The 13,149-nt window shown below is 44.8% G+C and overlaps 1 long non-coding RNA gene across 1 annotated transcript in view; it reads right to left on the reverse strand.

The window, feature by feature from the left end:
* Nucleotides 1-3,159: 3,159 nt before the first annotated feature.
* LOC141730166 (uncharacterized) overlaps nt 3,160-13,149 on the reverse strand; it is a 37,225-nt gene continuing 27,235 nt past the window's right edge. The window contains exons 7-8 of the long non-coding RNA XR_012581690.1: nt 4,055-4,150; nt 3,160-3,714 (exon numbers count right to left, since the gene is read on the reverse strand). This is a non-coding gene — a long non-coding RNA (uncharacterized LOC141730166). The remainder of the gene's footprint in view (nt 3,715-4,054; nt 4,151-13,149) is intronic.

Raw genomic sequence — 13,149 nt, forward strand, 5'->3', positions numbered from 1 at the left:
AAAAGCAAAGAGCCCCAAAATGCTGAGTTTGGGATGAGTCCACCAGGAGCAGAAATGGAGCAGAACAATTCTTCTCTTTGCGCTCTGCAAGGCTGGGATCTATAGAAGGAAATTTTAATCAGATATTCCTAAAGCCTGGAGATTCCTTACTTTTGAAACAAAAGGAAACCTGAACAAGAAAACCACAGGAAACAGCAGGATATTTGGTGGGATATTTGGTGAACCATTAATTATACCCAGTTCCAGTAATGGATCCCACTGAAGAAATCCACCTTGATAAAAAAAACCTTTCAGTGGTGAGAAATAAATGCCAAAATGCACTTACATATCTTTTTTATTCCCTAATACATTTTGATTTTCTTTGCAGCTTCAAACAACACAAGGAAGAGTTGGGGACAAAGGAAAAATCAAGGAAAATAAAATTCCTCTCTCTGAGAAAAAGCCTTTCAAAGTATCCCCTTGATTTTCTTCTAATTAAGCCTTAATTAGAATAGCCACTGTGACGACAAGAGAGTTATTTCTATTGCTACTTAAAATTGTGTATGACAATTTGATTTTCAATGGGGAAGAAGGGAAAGGTGGAGAATTCAGGCCAGGACAGTATTTCCAGCTGTACCTCCCCACCTTCAGGATGGAATACAGATGTTTTGGCTTGGAAAATGCCCCAAACTTGCGTGACCAAGGCTCTGAGCAGCCTGGCCCAACTCTGAGGTCAAATCTGACTTTGTTTCAGTCCAGGCTTGAGCAGGGGGTTTGGCCAGATGTTCTCCAGAGGTGCCTTCAGCAGATTTCTGAGCATCAGGGAGCAGCTACAGCACCAAGGCTTGAGCTGTTGATGGCTTTTGTTGATTTTATTGAGTTAAATCAGCGTTACTGTGATGGGATGAGGTTGTTTAGCTGAATAAACTGAAACCCAGAGTTCAGGCTTTGTTCTCTTCCCTTCTTTGTTTCTGTTTTGATGCAGCCCCAGCTGTGGGATCTCAGGATCTCAGGACTGAGGTGTCACCGAGAGCACCCTTGGGGGGCTCGGGAGTCCTGGAATGTTCCAGAAGTGTCTGGTGGCTGGACTTTGATCCTACACAGGAGACGACTGTTGCCTTCTGATACAAGGCAGGCAGCCTGGTTTCAGGAAGCAGCACGGTGACCCATTCCCCAGGGTCACTCGGGCCTAAGAAACACGCGGACACCAATATGGTGGAGGATCAAAGGCCTTTATTCTCTCTTCCCGTGGGGTTTTATAGTCTAGGGGGCTTCTACGTCAGGTGAGGGTCTGTCTTTACCATCTATGGTTAGTAGGGATGGAAAAGTTACCTGGGCAAGTGGAAAATTACCGGAATCCGGTTCAGGGGGCTGCATTCCTATGTTAATTTTCTTATCTAAGGGGGCAGGGGCCCTGTCTTCCCGTAACATCACGAGATCTTCCGAACGCCAGGCCCTACCTGCTACAGACGACACCTGTATGAGGACAGGAGGGTTTCACCGGGGTGAATGGTGAAGGGATTGGTTAATTAGAGGGTGAGACACAGGGTTTAGGATTTCTGTACAGGGGGGTTTAGAGAAGTAAGATGGAGGAATTGGGGCGTGTCCTGTCCTTCTTCTTCTTCTCCTCCATCTTCTTTGGTGATGGTGGCACTTTGGGATTGGTCATTACTAAAAGTGCACTGGACAATAAGAATAAAAGGTATTGGGGAAAAATGATAAATATTGTACACGTAACCATGGGTATAAAGATAGGTGGCTGTCCGGAGGGCAGCACAGTGTGCTCATGGCTGGCTGCTGAGCAGAGCTCTGTCGGGCTGAAAGAAAATCTTTTAGATAAACAATTAATAAACATAAAAACCGAAAGAAGAACTGAAGCCTCTTCTCGTCCTTCGATACGCGGGCTGCCCCAAGGCCACCCCGGGCCTTTCCAGGCCCTTCAAACAGCCGAAAACCCGACACCCAGCATTCTCAGAAGAGGGAACACCAGCAAGTCAAAGATTACCAGAGCCCTCAGAACCCTTCCACAAAAGGACGACACCAACATATAAACTGTGCCTGTGCCAAGGAAATGTTAACGAGTGGGATCTGGAAAGTTTAAATATAAATACATATAATTACAGCTTGCTGCTGACAAGAAATTGTGACATTTCATCCTCTAAAACACTGAACTGGAATAAAAGCAGATTTCCAGTCCTGCAAACACCATAGGACCTGGAGACCTGTGATTGCATCAACCAGCAAGAAGCTGAATGCAGCTCTGCATTCCCTCAGTTGGTTCTGTATTCCTTCCTTCCAGATTAATGGATAGACATTAGTCAGAAATGTGCTGGGAAAACTGAAATTTCATAATTCCATTGAAAAATCACTTCATTTCCACTGCAAAAATCTAAGCTCAGAATTGAAGAAGGAGAAAAAAAACCTTAAAAGTTGAGCACAAATAATAAATCTCTGTTTTCATTCATAGGCAGGACTGAAAAATGTGTTTGGGAAAAGAATTATTTAAATGCTCTAGATTACATTTGATTGGAGGGGAAAAATTCATTTCTTCCCCTGAAGGGAAAAAACTAATATGTTCCAAAGTGCAGAAAAAACAGAGCCATTCCGAGCTGTCATTTGCAATTAAAAAGAGAAAATATTTAATGGGAGCTGGTGAATACTTTGCAATGGCAAAATTGCTTTTAGCCCTTAGAAAATTTCCCCTTTATTAGAACTTCCAGTCTTTGTGTTGTGTGTAAAGTGAACACTGGGAAATAAGGATGGGCTGGCCCAAGTAGAGTTTGAAAATGCTGGAATTTAGCAAGGAATGGATTTTCCAGAGCAGCTGTGGCTGCCCCTGGATCCCTGAAAATGCCCAAGGCCAGGCTGGACAGGGCTTGGAGCAGCCATGGGCAGGGGGTGGTTATTTATTCAGATTTTGGAGTATTTTTCTGCTTAAAATGTATAATTAATGATTTTTAAAATTTCTACAGCTTCTACATTTGTGTCCTCGCAACAGCCTCATGAACTTCAACTGAGCACGCAAGTGTGGGAGGAAAACAGAGCATGAAAAGTGGAAAAAATCTATGAAAATGTTTAAAATTTGAGTAAATCTAAAGGAGGGATGAAAACCTGAGAGCATTTCACAACCTCTGTCCCCCAGAACATGAACGAGTTCATCAGAAACGTGAAACATGAAACAAATCCCACTCTGCCTGTGGGGCAGTGATGGATTTATGGGGATTTTTTCCCTAAAAGGAAAATTATTTTTAATAAATTTTTTCCCTAAAAGGGTGGCAAATATGGAAACCCACCAATATTTATTCATTTTAAATTTTTTTTCTCTTCTTTTCCATTTTGGTACCACCATAAATCTTCGTCAGCCCCCTTTACTGAACTCCCCATGTCCTGATTAACAATCTAATGGTTCTGAGAGATGAAACTCATTAATTTTGATTATAGGCCCTTAAAGCAGGCACTAACTCTTCCTTTAATTCTGATGGAATTGCCTTGATGAAGCAAAGGAGGCTGAAAACTGAGGCCACCACAGTGCACACTGCTCATGCTCGGGGTGGTTGTAGTAACTCCTACTCCTGCTGCTACTCACAGCAGTAACTCCTCACTCAGAGCAGGAATTCTCCATTTCTGCTGCTCTTCAGAGTGGTAATTCCTCATTTCTGCTGCTTTCCAGAGCAGGAATTCCTCATTTCTGCTGCTTTCCAGAGCTGGGTGCCCCTCAAGGATGGACAGATATTCCTGAAAATCCAAATTAACAGAAGGAGAAAAAAAATACTAAAAAAAAAAAAAAACCAAAAACCAAAGCAAAACAAAAAAACACAACCAACCAAACAAAAAAGCCCCAAAAACAAACAAAAATGGAACCAAACAACCAAAACACAAGAAAACCCAATCCAAACCAAAAAAAAACACCAAAAAAAACCCTCAAAACCAACCAACCAACCACCCCAAAAAACCTGCCAAAAACAAAACAAAATTTCCGAAACAAAACAAAAAACCAGAATCAAAACCAAAAAGTGTATGGAAAACTTAAGAACAATTTTATTGTCAGAAACTGAGCTGAGAAAAATATATTTACCACGGAGATGAGGCTCAGAGATGCAGATGCAGTGCCTGGAACTTGGCAGAACTCCCCTGTCCACTCCTGTGCATTCCCACACCACCACTTCCCTTCCTATACACAATAAAACAGGATTTTAATAAAATGTCAGGCCAGTAATAAAAGACCATTTTTATCTGACCTTTCAGGGGAAGGTAACTGAATTTGTAGTGAAATAAATCTGCAGGTTGAGAAGAGCTGGGCAAGAAATGGGTTTATTGTAGTGATATTTGGGATATTGTAGTGATATTGTAGTGTGGGGATATTTTTCCTCCCAAATTAGGATTATGAGCAAAAATCTATCCATTTCTCATAAGATGATTATCAATAAACAGATTTACAGCATTTTGGCAAAATATTTTATTCCCTTCTCTTCCAAACCGATTCAGCGTTGAGCTGCCTGAAGGAAAAACTAAAGTTTGAAGGAAATTAAAGTTTGAAGGAAAACCAGAAATTTTCCTTTGAGAGACATGAAAAGAATTCCAGGGTAACTGAGGTTGGAAAAGCCCTCCAAGACCATGGAGCCCAATGCCCACCTTGTCCCCAGCCCAGAGCTCCGAGTGCCACATCCAGGCATTCCTGGGACACCTCCAGGCTTGGGAACTCCAAACCTCCCTGGGAGCCCCTTCCAGTGCCTGGGCATCCTTTCCATGGGGAAATTCCTGCTGATCTCCATCCTGGAATTAAGAAGACCAAGGCTGCTTTCTTCCCTCATGTTATTGATAAATAAGGATGGGCCTCAACTGTTATGGTGAGACCAGGAACAGCCCAGGAGCTGGTCTGAACTTTTAAACCCCAATTCCACGTTTTCCAGGAGTTGGTTTGAACTTTCAAACCCCAATTCCACATTTTCCAAGAACTGGTTTGAACTTTCAAACCCCAATTCCATGTTTTCCAAGAGCTGGTTTAAGCTTTCTAACCCCAATTCCAAATTCTCCAGGAGCTGGTCTGAACTTTTCAACCCCAATTCCACATTTTCCAAGAGCTGTTTTGAACTTTGAAATCACAATTCCATGTTTTCCAAGAGCTGGTTTGAACTTTTAAACAAACTCAATTCCACGTTTTCCAGGAGCTGGTTTGAACTTTCAAACCACAATTCCACGTTTTCCAAGAACTAGTTTAAACTTTCAAACCCCAATTCCACATTTTCCAGGAGCTGGTTTGAACTTTTAAACCCCAAGTCTATGTTTTCCAGGAGTTGGTTTGGACTTTTAAACAAACTCAATTCCACGTTTTCCAGGAGTAGCTCAGGAGCTGGTCTGAACTCTTAAACCCCAATTCCACGTTTTCTAGAAGTTGGTTTGAACTTTCAAACCCCAATTCCACATTTTCCAAGAACTGGTTTGAACTTTTAAACCCCAATTCCACATTTTCTAGAAGTTGGCTTGAACTTTCAAAACCCCAATTCCACATTTTCCAAGAACTGGTTTGAACTTTTAAACCCCAATTCCAAATTTTCCATGAGCTGGTTTGACCTTTTAAACCCCAATTCCACATTTTCCAGGAGCTGGTTTGAACTTTCAAACCCCAATTCCACATTTTCCAGGAACTGGTTTGAACTTTTAAACAAACTCAATTCCATGTTTTCCAGGAGTTGGTTTGAACTTTTAAACAAACTCAATTCCATGTTTTCCAGGAGTTGGTTTGGACTTTTAAACAAACTCAATTCCACATTTTCCAGGAGTAGCTCAGGAGCTGAACTCTTAAACCCCAATTCCACGTTTTCTAGAAGTTGGTTTGAACTTTCAAACCCCAATTCCAAATTTTCCAAGAGCTGGTTTGAACTTTTAAACCCCAATTCCACATTTTCCAGGAGGTGGTTTGAACTTTCAAACCCCAATTCCACCTTTTCCAAGAACTGGTTTAAACTTTCTAACCCCAATTCCAAATTTTCCCAATTCCACATTTTCCAGGAACTGGTTTGACCTTTTAAACCCCAATTCCAAATTTTCCAGGAGCTGGTTTGACCTTTTAAACCCCAATTCCAAATTTTCCAGGAGTTGGTTTGACCTTTTAAACCCCAATTCCACATAACCCCAATTCCACGTTTTCCAGGAGCTGGTTTGAACTTTTAAACAAACTCAATTCCACGTTTTCCAGGAGTAGCTCAGGAGCTGGTCTGAACTCTTAAACCCCAATTCCACATTTTCCAAGAACTGGTTTAAACTTTTAAACCCCAATTCCAAATTTTCCATGAGCTGGTTTGAACTTTCAAACCCCAATTCCATGTTTTCCAAGAACTGGTTTAAACTTTCAAACCCCAATTCCAAATTTTCCAGGAGCTGGTTTGACCTTTTAAACCCCAATTCCACATTTTCCAGGAGCTGGTTTAAACTTTCAAACCCCAATTCCACCTTTTCCAGGAGCTGGTTTGAACTTCCAAACCCCAATTCCGCGTTTTCCGGTTGGATGGGGGCACTCACGCCCTGGATGCCGGCAGATCCATGGAGTGCAGCTCCTCCAGCACTGACAGATTGTTGTGGTGTGTTGCAATATCCTGTTTTACCTTCTCCCTTCCCCCTCGCCCCTCGCTGAGTGTGCCCTGTCAATCAGGCTAACATACCAGCAAGGCGTCGTGTGATAGGTGACCCTAGTACCTGGAGACCCTGCCCCTTCACCTGGTTGGTGACTCACCTGTCCCCTCCCCTTCCCCTGTCCTGAGCTTAAAATGTGAATGAGACCATGCGATCCCATTCTGTTATCAGCAGTAGCCCAGTGCAGACATATCTGTGCTCATGGAATAAACATCTGGCTACCTTCTAGCAGAATCCGCTCCCTTCTTTTCTTCACCATCGCCAGAAGCTCTCCCCTGAGGTAAACGGAGTCCTGTCTTGTGCCCCGCTGCACTCTGCCGCCAGCCAAGGTATCTTTGAGGTATAACACCGCAGAGCTGCCTGTGGCCCAGCAGCGAAGGTCAGAACTGGCCTAGGCACCATCTAACTGGTTATATTGGGATACTTATTCCAATATATTGGCGTCCCTGTGGGTGGCTCGACCCTGAGCCGGAAAACGGACTCGCAGTTCCTCAGAGAAGCTCTGGCAGCCGTGCATCCAGCTGAAAGGAGCCTGGCTTCAAGACTCCCAGCTAGAGACTTTGGGAATACTCCCAGAAAAAGTTTCGTGGACTGTTCGGCGCCTTTGGAAAGCCCTGCTTCATTGTGGTGAACAGATTTTCCAGAGGAAGAAAAGGGTAGCTTCTCTTACACCCAGAGAGAGGTCCTTTTCCGGTGGAGACCTGCCTGCCTGTACCCAGCCTACAGCTTCCATTTCACGTGAGTATCTCTGCTTTCGGTAGAGCAGAAGCTCAAAAACAGACTCTGCCGCGAGTTCTGTTCCTTTTTTGCCTTTGCATTTTGGCTGCGCAGCCCCACAGACGAGAATTCATAGCGTTCTAGTTTAGCTTTCCTGCTGCGTGTTTCACTGTTTTTTAGAATTCGCGCCGGAGCGGGATCGCTCTCTGCCCTTCCCCCCCGGCTCAGCAGCGTGTTCAGACACGTGTTAGGAGATTTTCTTTCTCTTTCTCTTTGCGGGGGAGGGGGGGGCTCTCTTTCCACGTGGCCGGGGGACCTGCGGTGTTGGGAGTGCTCTGCACACGCGGCGGCAGGGGGGGGGGCGTCCCGGTTTCGGCTGCCACGTGGAGTAGTTGCTGTCTCTGCTCCGCGGGGGTGCTGCATTCCACCGCGGGGGAGGCTTTGTTTCTGCCTCGGCTCGGCAGGGCGTGTCCCAGCTCCCTGCTGCTGCTGCCCGGGAATTTTAAAAGCAGTATATACAGCTGCATTGTGAAGCTTTTGTCTGCTCGTTATCGCTTTCTATCTGTGGTTTTTTTTAGAAATTGGTAGCTGATTTTAGCTTTGTTTTTGGTCAGGCGGGATTAAGTACTTTGCTTTTTAACATGGGTTCCAAACTTAGCATTGTACAAAGGGGAGTGTATTATGATATTGTTAGCATTTTAATCAAGAGTAATGTGAAATTCTCTAAAGGAAAATTGAAACAGTTTATAAGATGGCTTTTTCTGCAGTTCCCAAACATTTCCCCTGAAGAAATCCACAATATTCAATTCTGGGATAAAGTTGGGAATGAATTGATAACCTTAGGACAATCTGGCAAATTACCCTCAGCTAAATTTGTGTTCTGGAGTTTGCAAATTCGAACAGCATTGCTCAAACAAAAGGAAATGGAGAAAAAGCCAAATGTAAAGCCATGTGCCTCTGCTCTCCCTGTTCCTCCCTCTCCCTCTAAAACCCCTAAACCTCTTTCCCCAAAAAAATCCCGAGCACGTGTTAGTTTTTCGGAGAGCAGTGATGTCCAAAATGGCCCCCAGTCCCTAGGGAGTGCACAAGATGGTGGATGCCACGTGGCATCTTCCCAAACCTGGTCTTCTTCTTCCCAAAATCCTCTTAAGCATTCCAAAATTCCATCCCCATCCCCCTCTCCTCCTGTTCCTCGTGACACCTTTCCCCCTCCCCCCACCTTTCCTGCAGTACCCTCAGCTCCGCCCCTCTACTCCTCCCAGGGGGCGGCTGCTGATGTGATGTCACCAGGTGACCCCGCCCCCTGTTCCCACGGTATCCCCGCCCCCTGCCAGCCCCTTGACCCCGCCCCCTGTTCCCACGGTTTCCCCGCCCCTTGCCGGCTCCCTTTCCCCGCCCCCTCCCCGGGTTCCCACGGTGGGGACACACCCACTGCCTGTCCCCAAACCTGTAGCTGTGATCCCAATGCTTCTGATTCAAGGGATACAGAGCAGGGGACAGCAGACCCAATGCATGGTGCCATGTTGTCGCTAGCTCCTGTTATATTTCAGCCTGCAGCTCAAGCTGGAGCAGCCCCAACTGCTAATTGGAGTTCTTTTGGACGACAATTGATTAAAGAGATCTGTAAATCTCATAAAGAATATGGTGCACACAGTCCATATTTCCGTGGCCTTTTAAATTCTGAATTAAGTAGAACTGTTGTGGTTCCACATGATTTAAAACAAATTTTTTCATGTCTCATGACATCCACGGAATTCAAATTATGGGAATCAGCATTGAAACAACTGCTAAAAGAGGCTCTCACAAGCTTACAGGCTGATCCAAACACAGCAAAAGACAACAATGGTAACCCCATTACCCTTGACCACCTCTGTGGTGAGGGTCAATGGTCTTCTCCCTCAGTCCAAGCTGCTGCAATTCCTGCAGAAACACTCGAGAAAGTAAAGGAAGCAGCTGAAAAGGCATTCTTTTCCCTCCAACCTGAGGGGCCTTTTGAGCCCTATAGTAAAATCAAACAACTACCATCAGAGCCTTTTGTGAAATTTGTAGAAAGGCTAACTAGAGCCATTGAAATACAAGTTAAAAAAGAAAATGCAAGGGAAGCAATTTTAGAAGAAATAGCGTTTACAAATGCAAATGAACAGTGTCGAGCAGCAATCCTGAGCCTTCCTATGGAACCTTCCCCTACACTAAAAGATATGCTTCTAGTCTGTAACAGGAAAGTGCCTCTGATGAGTGTAGCTGAAGACACCAGACCAAAGCTGCTGCCAAGACCACCTCAGCGTGTTGCTGTTGCCAGCCCTGCACCTTCTCCCTTAGCACAGCAGTACCCTGGGCAGCAGCGGAGACCGGCAATGGTTGAGCCCACTAAACCATGCCTGCTTTGTAATAAGCTAGGGCACTGGAGTAACCAGTGCCCCCTGAAAAGGGAATTTGATGAATTTAAAAATAGCAGGGGAGGAGAACTGCAAGCCCTCCCTGGGGGTCAACAACAAAAAAACGAAGAATAAAGCGCCAGCCTGCCAGGCGTGCAGACATAAAAGGAGCAGGCCAAGAGAATAAGGGTAGCAAAATAAATCAAGCGCGCAATAATATTAACATTTGTGTAAGTGAAGCAGGTGCTTCAAAGACCAAGTCTGCTAGTCCACTGTTGAAGGTGAAACAAAATAACCTTTGTTATGATTTAAGTAATTCTGTATTAACCGCATCTTCTGTCAATGAGCCTTACAGGTTGCAGCTGACAGAGTCACTCCACCTGAAGGACACTGACTGGCATATTGTCTCTGTAAATCCTGAACAGAAAGGTACTTGGAACCAAATTCGTTGTAAGTACATCATCACTGGGGACAAAAACACACCACAAGAGATCGAAATTGCTCCGGGACTGACAACATCAGATCCTAAGCAATTTGTTCTCAGCCTGCACTGTTTCCACCCACCCCTGTTTCTTCCCAAGGGACAAATTGTTGCTCAAGCTATCCCTGTGCCATCTTTACCTGAAAATGTTGATAAACAAGGGCCCACAGTCGCCCGGGTCCAAGTTATTGGGACAGATAAACCCAAATTGTGGTGCAATGTCAGTGGGAGTGGGGAGTCTAAACGCATTGAGATGCTTGTAGACACAGGTGCAGACTGCACAGTGATTCCAGTACAAGACTGGCCAGCACACTGGCCTTTACAAAATGTTGCTGGTCACCTTCGAGGTGTAGGAGGTCTGCAATTGGCAAGGCAATCCAAAAGCATTATTCAATTCGAGGGTCCAAACGGACAATTGGCAAATATCCGTCCATTTGTGTTAGATTATTCAGAACCTTTGTTAGGGAGAGATTTAATGGCCCAGTGGGGTGTCACAATTAATATTCCAGACTCTCCACAGCATTTTTGTGCAGCAGTCATTAAACAACAGCGCCCCACCCAAAAACTTAAGTGGAAAACAGACGAACCAGTTGATGTGAAACAGTGGCCACTCAGTAAACAAAAAATAAAAGTGCTTGAGGAACTAGTACAAGAGCAACTAAGAAAGGGCCACATTGTGGAGACCATGTCCCCATGGAACTCTCCAGTGTTTGTCATCCAAAAAGCTGACAAAAAGAGGTGGAGACTCCTCTGTGACCTCCGACAAATTAATAATGTAATTGAAGATATGGGTTCTCCCCAACCTGGTATGCCATCCCCAACAATGCTTCCTCAAGATTGGAAATTAGCTGTTATTGATATTAAAGATTGCTTTTTCCAAATTCCATTACACCCTGATGATGCACCGCGTTTGGCATTCTCTGTCCCTTCTATCAATTCAGAAGCTCCTATGAAAAGGTACCATTGGACCGTTCTTCCTCAGGGCCTAAAGGTATCTCCAGCTATCTGCCAGTGGTATGTCTCTTCCCTGCTTTCCCCAGTTCGTGCAGCCGCAGAGAAGGCCATCATCTACCATTATATGGATGATATCCTTGTGTGTGCCCCCAATGATGATTTACTCACACATGCGCTTGACCTAACGATCGATGCATTGATTGTTGCAGGGTTCGAGCTCCAGGAACAGAAAATTCAAAAGATGCCACCTTGGAAGTATTTGGGCTTAGAAATTGGAAATAGGACCATTGTTCCTCAAAAACTAGAAATCAATCCAAGGATCAAGACCCTTGCGGATGTCCACAAGTTGTGTGGGTCTTTGAATTGGGTAAGACCATGGCTTGGTCTGACTAATGAAGACCTTGCCCCTCTTTTCAATTTACTGAAAGGGGGAGAGGACCCAGGTGCTCCTAGGTCTATTACCCCAGAGGCACGGAAAGCTCTAGAAAAGGTTCAGATTGCAATGTCCACAAGACAGGCCCACCGATGCCGGCCTGATCTGCCATTCAAATTTATCATCCTAGGTAAGTTGCCACACCTCCATGGAATTATTTTCCAGTGGGAGGAAAAACAAACACCTAAGGCAAAGGACACACCAAAAAAGGACCGGGACCAGAGGGACTCTCTCTTGATCATAGAATGGGTTTTCCTCAGTCACAAAAGGTCCAAGAGACTGACAAAGCCTCAGGAGCTGATAGCAGAACTGATCCGGAAAGCAAGGACCCGGATCAGGGAGTTAGCAGGATGTGATTTTAAGTGCATTCACATTCCAGTTGAGTTAAAATCAGGTCAAAATACTATGAAAATACTGGAACAATTGTTTCAAGAAAATGAAGTGTTGCAGTTTGCTCTGGATTCCTACTCAGGACAATTTTCGGTAGCACGGCCCGCTTGCAAATTGTTTGAACAAGATGTTCAATTTACTTTAAAATTAAGAACTGCTCTAAGTAGGAGACCTTTAAAAAGGGCTCTAACTGTCTTTACAGATGCGTCCGGGAGGTCCCACAAGTCCGTTATAACTTGGAAGGATCCTCATACCCAGCAGTGGGAGACGGACATTGCTGAGGTGGAAGGTTCACCTCAGGTTGCTGAATTGGCTGCGGTTGTTAGGGCTTTTGAAAGGTTCTCAGAACCATTTAATCTGATTACAGACTCTGCATACGTGGCAGGAGTAGTATCCAGAGCAGATCAAGCAATACTGCAAGATGTATCTAACATTGCACTTTTTGAATTGCTCTCAAAACTGGTAAAGTTAGTCACTCACCGAGAGCAACCCTTTTATGTGATGCATGTCAGGTCACACACTGACTTGCCAGGGTTTATCGCTGAAGGCAACAGAAGGGCAGATGCTCTTGCTGCGCCTGCAGTGATGGCCACTCTCCCAAATGTTTTTGAACAGGCAAAAATCAGCCACCAGCTTTTCCACCAAAATGCACCTGGCCTGGTTCGCCAGTTTAACATCACTCGAGAACAGGCCAAAGCGATTGTGGCCACGTGCCCAAATTGCCAACAACATGCACTCCCTACAGTGAGTACGGGAGCAAACCCAAGGGGACTGAACAGTTGTGAACTGTGGCAAACAGATGTAACACACATACAGGCTTTTGGACGGCAGAAATATGTTCATGTTAGTGTAGATACCTTTTCTGGAGCGGTCTATGCTTCTGCCCACACAGGAGAATCATCTATTGATGCTATTAAGCACCTCTTACAGGCTTTTTCTTTCATGGGCATCCCCAAGGAGCTGAAAACTGATAATGGGCCTGCTTATAAATCCAAGGAATTCGGGAGCTTCCTGCAGCAATGGGGAGTAGAGCACAAAACTGGCATCCCCTACTCCCCTACAGGTCAAGCCATTGTAGAAAGAACTCACCGTGATATTAAAAGGGTCCTGGACCAGCAACAACAGGTTCTGAAGGTAGAACCTCCCCACATCCGGTTATCCAGGGCGCTATTCACAATCAATTTTCTGAA

This window comes from Zonotrichia albicollis, chromosome 9 (genome assembly GCF_047830755.1).
Source record: "Zonotrichia albicollis isolate bZonAlb1 chromosome 9, bZonAlb1.hap1, whole genome shotgun sequence".
NCBI classification, from domain to species: domain Eukaryota; kingdom Metazoa; phylum Chordata; class Aves; order Passeriformes; family Passerellidae; genus Zonotrichia; species Zonotrichia albicollis.